Source organism: Narcine bancroftii, chromosome 1 (assembly GCF_036971445.1).
Source record: "Narcine bancroftii isolate sNarBan1 chromosome 1, sNarBan1.hap1, whole genome shotgun sequence".
Lineage (NCBI taxonomy): Eukaryota > Metazoa > Chordata > Chondrichthyes > Torpediniformes > Narcinidae > Narcine > Narcine bancroftii.
In genome coordinates this window covers 341,857,970-341,870,568 of record NC_091469.1, presented here as the reverse complement: position 1 = coordinate 341,870,568, position 12,599 = coordinate 341,857,970, and the positions used below count along the sequence as shown (strand labels likewise).

General features: G+C 39.8%; 1 long non-coding RNA gene across 1 annotated transcript; it reads left to right on the top strand.

Annotated features, from left to right (window-relative positions):
• The first annotated feature begins 6,535 nt into the window (after positions 1-6,535).
• Positions 6,536-11,741, top strand: LOC138752390 (uncharacterized). Its single transcript, XR_011350592.1, has 2 exons — positions 6,536-7,107; positions 9,922-11,741. It is a non-coding gene; the product is annotated as an uncharacterized lncRNA (long non-coding RNA).
• Positions 11,742-12,599: the final 858 nt, after the last annotated feature.

The following is a 12,599-nucleotide window of genomic DNA, read 5'->3' as shown; positions in this document are numbered from 1 at the left end:
TAATCTGGGAGCATTAATCCTCCTAATTCATAATTCCAAGTTAATTTATCAATGGAGACTCTGGAAGGCTTTCCTTTGCACAGAAACATCCTGATGCATTTATTAAGGTTTTAAAAAACCTTTGAGTCATGGGAACAGGCTGACTTAGAAAAAAAATTATTATACTTTAGGCATCACATTCATTTTTTTAATACTTTATTTTAAAGTTTGCATATACATGTAGTATATATAATGCATAAACATCCTTCATTTTAGTACAAATTTTTACTGACTACAAAACCAAAGTATATCCCCTCCCGTTAAAATTAAACCCTCCCTAACCCCACGAAAACATATCAATCATTCTTTTTACATGTTAATAACATGTAATAGCATACTAAAGAAAGAAATAGATAAAAAAGATAAAGAGAGTAATAAAATAATGGACTGTATTAAGGTAGGTCAGAGAGCACAGAGGAATAACTATCAAATATTATCTATGATACCTGGCAAAGTCATAGTGGACGGTGAAGAAAGACTAACCCATATTACCTATCTTATGTATGTATGGGATTCATATTTGTAGATATGTATTATATTTATTCCTTAAATTATTTCCAATGGGATAGATTTTTGTATTTCTACATGCAGTCTATCTATACCCAAGTAAGTACCTGACTTCTAGGTAACTGCAATACATTTTCTTGCTACTGCCAATACTATTTTCACAAATTTACGTTGAGTAGGTGACAGGACTAATTTAGGTATAGTTCCCTAACAAAAATAAATCAGGATTTTGCAGATATACAATATTAGTAATTTCTTCCAATAATTCCCCTACTTTTACCCAAAACAGTCTTAATTTTAGACACATCCATGTAGAGTGCAAAAAGGTACCTTCCTCAATACCACATCTAAAACATTTATTTGATAAATCTGGTTTTATTTTATGCAATTTATATAGTGTAATGTATAATTGATGTAAAAATTATATTGTACCAATCAGTACTGGAAATTAATTGTATTTGACATGTAATCTCTACACAAATCCATCCATAGTTGCTCATCAATTATAATATTGAGATTCTGTTCCCATTTCTGTTTTGATTTGTATAATCCCGATTTAAGTGTTGCCCTCTGTAACAGCAAGTACATTGCAGAAGTAAATTTCCATACTGGCCCTTGTTGAATACAGGTCTCCACATCACTACCTGGCAGCAGTAAACTTTCTGATCCCAATTTGTCCCTTAAAAATAATTTTAGTTGAAAATAACAAAAATGTGTATTTCTAGATATTCTATATTTATCCTTCAGTTGAATAAAAGACATTAACTGACCTTGTTCATAACAGTCTTCTATTACCTTAATTCCTTTATTATACCACATTTTCAAAAAAATTATTATCTTAGGAGAAGGGTATTAAATTATTCTAGGTGTATGGTGATATACCTCCCTTTGTCATAATTTCTCCATCTATCTTACCCCAAATATCTATTAAATGTTTCAGTAATGGTGTTTCTTTAATTCCGGACATCAATCTTCCATTCCATTTATAAAGAAAAGTCTTAGATGACTTATCTCCAAACTTCTCCATTTCTATATTGATTCATGTCGGAGTAATTCTTCTTTTTCTTTTCTTCTTTGGCTTGGCTTCGCGGACGAAGATTTATGGAGGGGGTAAAAAGTCCACGTCAGCTGCAGGCTCGTTTGTGGCTGACAAGTCCGATGCGGGACAGGCAGACACGATTGCAGCGGTTGCAAGGGAAAATTGGTTGGTTGGGGTTGGGTGTTGGGTTTTTCCTCCTTTGCCTTTTGTCAGTGAGGTGGGCTCTGCGGTCTTCTTCAAAGGAGGTTGCTGCCCGCCAAACTGTGAGGCGCCAAGATGCATGGTTTGAGGCGTTATCAGCCCACTGGCGGTGGTCAATGTGGCAGGCACCAAGAGATTTCTTTAGGCAGTCCTTGTACCTTTTCTTTGGTGCACCTCTGTCACGGTGGCCAGTGGAGAGCTCGCCATATAACACGATCATGGGAAGGCGATGGTCCTCCATTCTGGAGATGTGACCCACCCAGCGCAGCTGGATCTTCAGCAGCGTGGACTCGATGCTGTCGACCTCTGCCATCTCGAGTACTTCGACGTTAGGGATGAAAGCACTCCAATGGATGTTGAGGATGGAGCGGAGACAACGCTGGTGGAAGCGTTCTAGGAGCCATAGGTGATGCCGGTAGAGGACCCATGATTCGGAGCCGAACAGGAGTGTGGGTATGACAACGGCTCTCTATACGCTTATCTTTGTGAGGCTTTTCAGTTGGTTGTTTTTCCAGACTCTTTTGTGTAGTCTTCCAAAGGCGCTATTTGCCTTGGCGAGTCTGTTGTCTATCTCATTGTCGATCCTTGCATCTGATGAAATGGTGCAGCCGAGATAGGTAAACTGGTTGACCGTTTTGAGTTTTGTGTGCCCGATGGAGATGTGGGGGGGCTGGTAGTCATGGTGGGGAGCTGGCTGATGGAGGACCTCAGTTTTCTTCAGGCTGACTTCCAGGCCAAACACTTTGGCAGTTTCCGCAAAGCAGGACGTCAAGCGCTGAAGAGCTGGCTCTGAATGGGCAACTAAAGCGGCATCGTCTGCAAAGAGTAGTCGGAGTAATTACTACTTTAAAAAAAAGATTCAATAAAAAACATTTGATCTGATCTATAGTAATTGTAAAAATTAGGAAATTGGAATCACCCTTATTCATATTTTCATGTTAATTTCTGCACAGGTACTTTAGACATTTTACCCTTCAATAAAAAATTCTGAATCCATTTATTTAGCTTTTTAAAATTAAAAAAAACTGTTGAGGTACTAAAATAGGTAACATTTGGAAGAGATTTTGAATTCTTGGGAAAATATTTATCTTTATACAATTAACTCTTCCTATCAAAGTTATAGGTAACCTCATCAATTTCTTTAAATCCTCTACAAACTTACAAAGTATAGATAAAGAATTCAATTTATTTATATATATATATATATATATATATATATTCTTTAAATTATTATCTGTTCTGATCCCCAAACATTAAATCCAATTTTTTTTTTTGGCCATTTAAATTGAGTGTTTCACTGGAAAGTCTTTTGTAAATTGTATAATTTCACTCTTGTCCCAGTTTATCTTATAACCTGAGACTCATCTAATCAGAGATGGAGTTATCTAAAGGAAGATTCAGGTTCTGTCAAATATATCAATATATCATCCACAAAGGGACTGGATTTTATGTTCCTCATAAATGACTCTGAATCCCTTAATAAACACATCCCATCTAATCGTCTCTGCAAGAGATAGCCATTACAAATACTGCTGGTGATAAGGGGCATCCCTGTCTACTAGATCTCTGTAAATTAAAGAAAGTTGAAATTTGCCCATTAGTTACCCCTGTTGCCTTTGGATTAGCATGCAAATCTTAAATATATCCACGTTACTTACTTCCTTGGGTATAATTGATTCTGTACCTTCTGTATCTGCATCTTCTCCATGGTCACTGTCAGAAGAGGAACTATCCAACTCCAATACCAATTTGGGTGACTTCTGGTTTCTTCCTCTTTGGCACCATCATCCCGTTTCACCGGGTGTGGCACACATCATTGCAGCAGTGGAGGCTGCTCACCTGTCAATGCTAGTCACCAGCTCTGGAGTCAGCTCAGGGCTTGTCAGCCTTTTTTTCTTATTGATTTTACATTGCACGGGTAAGCCAGCAGCAATTTTTTCCTTCTTTTTCCCCATGCTTGTGAGCAAATGTATATATTCAGAGTTTGTTTAAAGGAGTTTTCATGTAGGTTACATTACTTTTAAGGTACTTTATAAGCAGATTTTTAGGAGGGTCAGGATTCAACGTCCTAACTCCATATCGTCTTGTGACTTTTCCCCAACAGCACATTCATTTTAATTCAGTTAACTCTTCCAACCAAAGCTATTGGAGGGTCATACATAAAATGTTAGACAAATTTTTTACATATTAAATATTCCCTATGGTGGACATTTTCCTTATATCAGAAGCAACTCCTTGCATTGACACCCATAAATAGCCTCCAGAGTTTCTTGTAATACGCACTAGAGTAGTAGCAAATATTCAAGCCAAGTAATATATGGGGAATATTTGCAAATATTTGTAATGGTGAACATGGGTGCACAAATTGTCATGAAAGGAAAATTGTTTGTCAAATAAGAAAAGTTGGACAAAAAATATGGAAAGACCACGGGAAAATGTGTGACAAAAGAAGAGAAAATTCATAACATAACAAATGTATAGAATTGTGAAAATAAATGATGACCAGAGGAAATGTGTGCCAATATAAGGATGGATCATTGTAAATAGATATGTTGAAGGTGATGGAAAGGCAATAAAAATAGGGAGATATGTGGTAATTACAAAGAAAATTGAAAGCAAATAGTGTTGGAAAGCTGGTCATTGTTTAGTGGAGAAAAGGAGGCAACGTGAAAATAGCACTTGAATGGATCAGGAAAAAGAGAGGAGTAATGTAATGAGAGTGACTTGAAGAATATGATTGATGGGACCAGAGTGCCAAATGCTGGTACAAACTTTGGAGGAACTAAGTAGAAGTTAGCTGTTTTCTGATCCTCACAAATGTAAGATCAAAAACTTGTAGCCATTCCCCCTAAACAGATGATTGAGGAGTATCACATTTAATGATCTGAACTTTTTTTAGGTCAGGGTACCAGCATGAATAACAACTGATTGTCTTCTGGAAGGGACCATATAGTCAATGTAATATCCACTGACCCTTTTTATTTTGTCAGATGTGATGCGGGGTTTGATGTGGAGTTCTCAGGACCTATTTTCTGCCTTCAAAATCAGCCAGCCTGCTGATCACTGGATGTTTGGATGCAGTGGAAAGATAATAACTGGAATTGGCTTCCCAAGACTGCAATCTTACATAGAACATGTACATAGAAACTAGAACCATAGATCACAGGAAAGGCCCTTCAGCCCACTAATCCTATGCCAACCATGATGCCAATTTCAACTAATCCCATCTACCTGCACACATGCTACATCCCTTCATCACCTGCTTGTTTCTGTCCCTGTCTAAAGGCCTTTCTATTTTATATGGTTCTTCAATTTCCTCTGGCAAGGCATTTCAGCCACCTACCAATGTCTGTTTAAATAAAAACTTGTCTTGCAAATCTCCCTTAAAGTTTCCCACTCTCAACTTAAATCCATATTCCCCCCTTTTAAAAAATACTCTGATTATCAACCCATCTTTATTCACAATAATTTAATAAACTTCTATCAGGTCACCCCTCAGCCTTTAGTGGCCCAGAGTACACTGTCCAAGTTTGTCCATGCTCTCCTAATAGTCAATACACTCTAATTCAGGGAACATCCTGGTGAACCTCTTCTGCACTCTCTCTGGAGTTTCCACATCTATTGTGGATTGCACACAATATTCCAAATGTTGCCTAATCAAAGCTTTACACAGTTGCAGCATGACTTCCTGACTTTTATATTTTGTGCTCCAGCAAATACAGGAAAGTATGCCATATTCTTTCTTTATCACCTATCCATTTGTGTTGCTAGATTCATGGAGTTATGAACTTGCATTCCAAAATTACATGAGAGATCAAAGCTCCAAAGCATCCTGCGACTTATTGCAAACTTTCTTATTACATTTGATCTCTAACATGCAACAGCAAACATTTGTCTGGATGAAACTCCATCGGCAATTTCTCCACACATATTCACAAATGATCTATATCCTGTTGTATCTCTTAACAATCTTTGTGATACATATCTTTCCTTTGATCCTCTCCTTCACGGCAACACACTGGACAGAAAGCTGCGCCCATAAATGCTCAAGCGATTGTGAGAAACACAGCTCACTGATGAAATAATTTCTCAGAGTCAGTAGGTGAAGCGATATAATCTTTTATTCAACATTCTTGCAACAACGGGTCTCCTTCAGAGAAGGCACACTCACTGATATTCAACAGCCTTTTTCTATACATTTCTTTGTGTTAATAATCACTCCTTTGTTAATTTAATTGGTTAGTTAACTGAGTAATTACAGCACTTTGGATAATTCTCACAGGATGTAGCCACAAGGAGCTACATTTCAGGAATGTTATTTGGCAGGATGCCGTCTTCTTCCCCATTTATCTTTCACAGCACAGGAACAGCCATAGCGAGACTTATTTCCTATGTGTGACCTGCTGAGCTTCTGCAATACATTTTTGTATTGCACCCAACCCCAGCATTTGCAGATTTTCTTGTTTAACAGGAACACAGCTTTTGGCTTTCTTCTGGTCTAGGAGAACACTGGGAAAGTTTGACATTGCATTCAGAAATTATGTGTTCACTTCAGTTTATTTCATATTGTGAGAGATGAGTAAAACTAATATGAAAATATGAAAGATGAAGAAAACTAGTATGGATATATGTGTAATGAATAAAGCCAGTATGAATAGGATAAGGTTAGATAATAGAATGTAGGAAGTAAAGTTAGTCTGAATAAGATAAGGGTCTTCTAGCCTTAGAGAGCAAGTTCCGCATATGTAATTAGTAAGCCCTTAGACAGAATTAGCAAGTTCTGCATATAAGAAGTTAGTAAGCCCTGAGGGTTGGGAAGGTGTGAATAAGGACAATGACATGATGGGACACCGACAGGATACCCCCTGGTCCTCCAAGTTCACAGAAACAGCACGGAGGCAGACAGGATTGCCTAATGCCAAACTCATCCAGGAGGCAGAAGAATGTAAGGGGGAGGGTACTTCTATACTGAAATAAACTGTATAAAAGTTGGGTGAGCCCCAGTGTATGTGTGTATTCCCAGGGTAAGGGAAAGCACCCAACTTTGCATTGTTGTATAATAAATGTTCTTTGTTCTCAATTTTTGTCTCGAGCAAATTCTGTGAAGGTACGTCTGTTTCTCACAAATGGGGGCTCGTCCGGGATCCCACTCCCTCCACTGACAGAGTGCCCGACGACGAGGATAGGTGCACCCCGGCTGATTCAGCTGGACTCACGGATGATGGGTGACTGGTCAGTGGATGAAGCGAGTGATATCTGAGAAGAGACATTGAGAACAAACGACGGGAAGGAAGCGCGCTAGGAATAGCTACTGGATCCCGGTAAGAGGAATTTTACTTACCTGTTAGTATGGGAGGTGTGAGTAGCAAGGGAAATAGTCCTAAGGAAGGACGGGACAATCAGATAACTAAGCAAAGTCCATTAGGATTAATGCTATCTGATTGGGGTGTGGGGAGAGCCCGTGGGAAAGACAAACAAACCATGGTCAGGTATTGCTGTCTGGAATGGGTTAAAAAAAACCCGATAAAAGGGAATTCGGTATATTGGCCAAAGTTCGGATCCGATGAGGACTGGATGTGTCAGGCATTGAACATCTGGCTCTATCAAAATCAAAGAGATAATATTGAGAGTAGAGAATATGCAGCCTGCTGGCTCAGTGGATCAGTTGATCAACTGGTTTTGAATGAAAAGGAATGTAAGGACAAGAAGGGTGAGGAACCTTTTGTCCCTGAAACACAAGGGTGGGATGTGTTACATTCCCTTCCTCCACCTTATGCTCCTCCTATGCCAGCTCCTATCTTTCCCCTCTCTCCTATGCTCTACCCTTCTTCACCTTCCCCTCCTCCCCCACAGCTAAAGAAAGGAGAAGAAAGTAGGGGTGGTATGATGACCAATTCACAAGTAGTAGATTACCACCTCAATTGACAAGAGAGGGAGGAGACTTTGATTCAAAACAGTGTGAGACCCTCCGGGAGGGAAGGGCAGAACCCTTTGATTCATTTCTCGGAGAGCAGGAATCTAGACATTATAAAGGGGAGGATAAGCCAGAAATTAACTGGCTGAGACCTTTACGGGAAGTTCCCATGGGAGGGGGTCTCGGTTTCGTAAATGTGCCCCTGACTAGTACGGAGGTGCGTAATTTTAAGAGAGAATGCCCAATAAAAAGAAAGGAAAGGCTAAGATTTTGATGCAGGCAGTCAAGGAAGTCATGGAAGGACAGCAAGGAAAGAGTAGGGGCTGTGTGCCAGCTCCTGGACATTGGGAAGAGCTCCGGGAGTGGGAGAGTAGAGACAAGAGCAGGTGCAAGGGTAAAGGGGAATTCCAGGGATGACGACCGTTCCCAGGACCTCGTGGTAATCCCGGTAGGAATTGGGAAACAGGAGCATTGGTTTGCTACCATTGTAAAAAGGAGGGACATTTTAAGAGAGAATGCCCAATGCGAGCCAGGGAGACGTGATCTTACACACTGATGTGTTGGAATATAGGGGTTAATTAATCATAGAATATATGCTTATGTACTATTCATTTTGTATACATGAATCCAGTACTATGTAACAATTTAATATTTACCTCATGGTGAAGGGAAAGAGTAATGTAAGTAAGGGACAGCCACAGTATGTAGCAAAGTTGGCTGATTACAGTAGGTTTAGAATTGCCTGCTCCCAAAATACAAAAGAGAGGATATGTATGAAACAATTTAGTAGGAAGGTTAAGGCAAAAGGAGGTGTTGATTAGCACAAACAAAAAGAATCTGACAGAGACTGTCAGAAACAAAGAGAATGGAATCAGTAAGAAGCTAAGACAGAAGGAGGTGTTGAGTAGAACAGAAGAATATGGCCAGATGAGAACAAAGAAATAATTAGAAATATCTGGGGTATGAATTGATTTCTGATCAAAACAACAGGATATTCTGACCTTGAGGATTAAGATGGGAGCTCTACACGCCGGATTAAGATGGGAGCTCTACACCCCAGATAACTGCAGAGCAGGAAATTACTTGTGATAAATCTTATGCAAGAAATCTAGCAAAGGAAGCCAACTTTTGTTCTGTATGATAAGGTTGAGCTATATAAACTGTAGAGACTGGGCAGTAGAGGTCAGTCTTGGGGAATAGCTCACTGTGCAGGTGACCTATGAACTAACGACTAACCAGAGCTCTGTAAAGCTTTATTCTTGTGCTGTGTAATAAACTGATTGTTGAACCGAATACCTTCTCCTATCACTTCATTTAACAAACACGCTGGACTCAGACGACACATAGACTAAATTAAGGGTAGGGTAAAGCCAGAGTCCGACAGATGGAAGCAGATTATGAATAGGGGGGGTTACGGTTCTCAGTCAATACACACTGTGGGGCTGCACAGAACCATTGGTAAATTTAAGCATAGAACCCCACAGTGACAAGATGACCTTTTTAATAGATTCTGGGGCAGCCCAGTCTAGTATTTTACAACCACCCGAGGGTGTTAAGATAGAGGGGACAGTGATGATTTCGGGAGTAGGAGGAAGAGATGTTACTGTCCCTGTATTAAGGGATGTAAGAATACAAATGGGAGAGAAGATAGTAATGGAGGACATTCTACTAGTTCCCCAAGCTGGAGTTTGTTTGTTAGGACGAGATTTACAGGACCAATTGGCTATCGGCACCAGACCACAGGAATCAGGTATCGGGGTTCAATTGTATGTATTAACTGAGGAGGATCGGGAACTAATAAATCCTGGAGTATGGGCAAAAAGAAGCAACAGAAGAGTGTTAGATATTCCTCCCCTGCAAGTTACTTTAAAAGATCCTGAGGAAGTAATTAGACGAAAGCAGTATCCAATTCCTATGGCTGGCCGAAAGGGGCTGCAGCCAGTAATTGACCAGTTGGTGAAAGATGGTATACTCGAACCTTGTATGTCACCTTTTAATACCCCAACCCCTGAGGCTAACGACCAGTACATATCTAAATATTTAAAGGGACTTTTTGCCTCTCTATACGAATTAAAATGGAAGGGTTTATTAGCTCAAAACCCACCCCTGGAGCATCCTATTCATTTTATTAAATCTGGTGATTGGGTATATGTAAAAGCATGCCAAGATCACCAACTAAAACCTGTCTGGGACCGCACCTATTGTGTACTTCTGATTACAGACACTGCAGTGCGAACGAAAGAAAAGGGGTGGACTCACATAGAATGAATTAAACAAGCTGCTGATTCACGGACTAAAGACATTGATAATCTACCCTCCACCTGGCGTGCAATCCTTCATCCTTCTGATCTGAAAGTTTCACTATGACTGGAAAAAGTGCTGTAATGTTGTTTTTACCATTTGCTGTTTTGTTTACTTGTTGGTTCCCAATTTTTGGGAAATCACCAAATTGCTCACAATGTATTAAGTCCTCCTGGAATAGGGGCAGCAGAGGTGACAATTATTTACCTTTAGAATGCAGACAGGGTGCAGGTAGAGAGTATAGTCATAGTGGGGTACCTTATTTAGTATGGGTTAATATAGGATCCCAACATGGACCAGGGGAACAGAACGGCCCTAGGGGAGTAGATTTGATTTGTATTTCGGCCTCTACAGGTATTGAAAAGAGGAGTTTTAAAGAGATAGCACAAAGAAGATGGTGGGACAATGACAGACAGAATGTTAGTCAGGATTGTACACGTAGCAGAGATAGAGTGAATACATATGCTAATGTTCACAGACAGGCTGCAATTCACAGGTTCAGTGATACTTTTGCTAATGTTCGCAGACAAGCTGCAACTCACAGGGTAAGTGACAAGAAACACCCCTCCCCAACTTGGTCTGTAAATCATCCTTTGGGTCATACAGACATTTGGAATGTTAAGAACCACCACTGTAAGGGGAGTTCCAGTTGTAAACGACGTAAGCTGCTCCAGAACACCACAGCTGCTTGGCATTTAAATCGTTTAATCAGACTCCAGCCTTGGAGATCATCACCGAACAGACTGTGATGGCCCTGAATTTATGGGCTGAAGAAAGACGACAGATACGAGCCACAGTTCAACAAAACCGCCTGGCTCTCGATTACTCGTTGGCTGCTGAAGGCAGCGTTTGTGAAAGACTGGTTAATGACAATGCTCACAATGGTCAGGCGGTTAAAGACACTTCTTCAGGAGTTCAAAAATCTTCCCATGCCCAGGTTTAGACTTGGCAACCTTGGTCCGGTGTGGGATGGACTAGACTTTTTATTGGTAACTGGAGTCTGATACCCACAGCCTGATAACAGCTGGACTCGCTATTCTGGCCATTATGGTGCTCCCCTGCCTAAAGACTTGTGTGCAGTATTTAATTCAATGGACCCCTCATCAGATCACTATAACCCAAAGGATGTATGTTTGCCAAATTCTGTCTGATGATGCTGAGACTGCAGTTTGTTTACTGACCTGCTGGGAAAAAGACCAAGTTTACAAGTAATACATTCCAGTTGAGAATTCACGAAGCGTAGCTCAAAGAAAAGTGAGGATTGTGAGAGATGAGTAAAACTAATATGAAAATATGAAAGATTAAGAAAACTAGTATGGATATATGTGTAATGAATAAAGCCAGTATGAATAGGATAAGGATAGATAATAGAATGTAGGAAGTAAAGTTAGTCTGAATAAGATAAGGATCTTCTAGCCTTTTAGACAGAATTAGCAAGTTCTGCATAAAAGAAGTTAGCAAGCCCTGAGAGTCAGGAAGGTGTGAATAAGGACAATGACATGATGGGACACGGACAGGATACCCCCTGGTCCTCCAAGTTCACAGAAACAGCATGGAGGCAGGCAGGATTGCCTATTGCCAAACTCATCCAGGAGGCAGAAGAGTGTAAGGGGGAGGGTACTTCTATACTGAAATGAACTGTATAAAAGTTGGGTGAGCCCCAGTGTATGTGTGTATTCCCAGGGTAAGGGGAAGCACCCAACTTTGCATTGTTGTATAATAAATGTTCTTTGTTCTCAATTTTTGTCTCGAGCAAATTCTGTGAAGGTACTTCTGTTTCTCACAATATCATCAGCTCTCAAGTTCAAGTTTACTGTCACATGTATCAAAAATGCAGTGATAGAGGTGGTCTCATGCATTACTGTTAATGAAGGATAAAATTATTGACACCTTCAGTTTTAAGAAATGAATATTTGTAATGATACCGCAATTCAATCGCCCCGCGCTGATTTTATTCTGATTCATTCAATTGTGTGATGATTAGCATCTTCAAGATAAGCAGCAAGGTCTTGTTCCAGGATGAGCAATGGATTGGAATACTGAACTTTGTGGGCAAAAAGTGTAAGGATCTATTGCAAAAGTAGATTTACTAGAGCTTGAAGACTATTGCACGTGTGGGTAGAGTAACATCCTTCATTTAGATATCCCTTAATCCAATTTATGAGGGTCACTCCCAAAGGAAGCTTTGCCATCACCAAACCACTCACTGATGTTCTCATCCTGCTTGAAAATCTCAGGAGGGATGGATGTTTTGTAATGGATTCTTCCTGATGACGTGTAATGTTGATGTAAGATCCTGCAGATAATGGAATATGAATGCTGCTCAATGCTTTCATTCAGCGAATGCTGGCCATTAAAGTAGGCAGAAGGTTTTTTTTTAATTAAAGTGACTATCAAGTTTTTCTAAGGTGTAGATCAATGGTTCTCAACCTTTTTATTTCCACTCACATACCATCTTAAGTATTTCCTATGCTATAGATGTTCTGTGATTAGTAAGGGATTGCTTAAGGTGGGATGTGGGTGGAAAGAAAAAGTTTGAAAACCACTGTTTTAATCATATTTAATTGAGTCGTTATGTGCACGGTTTCATAATTCCAA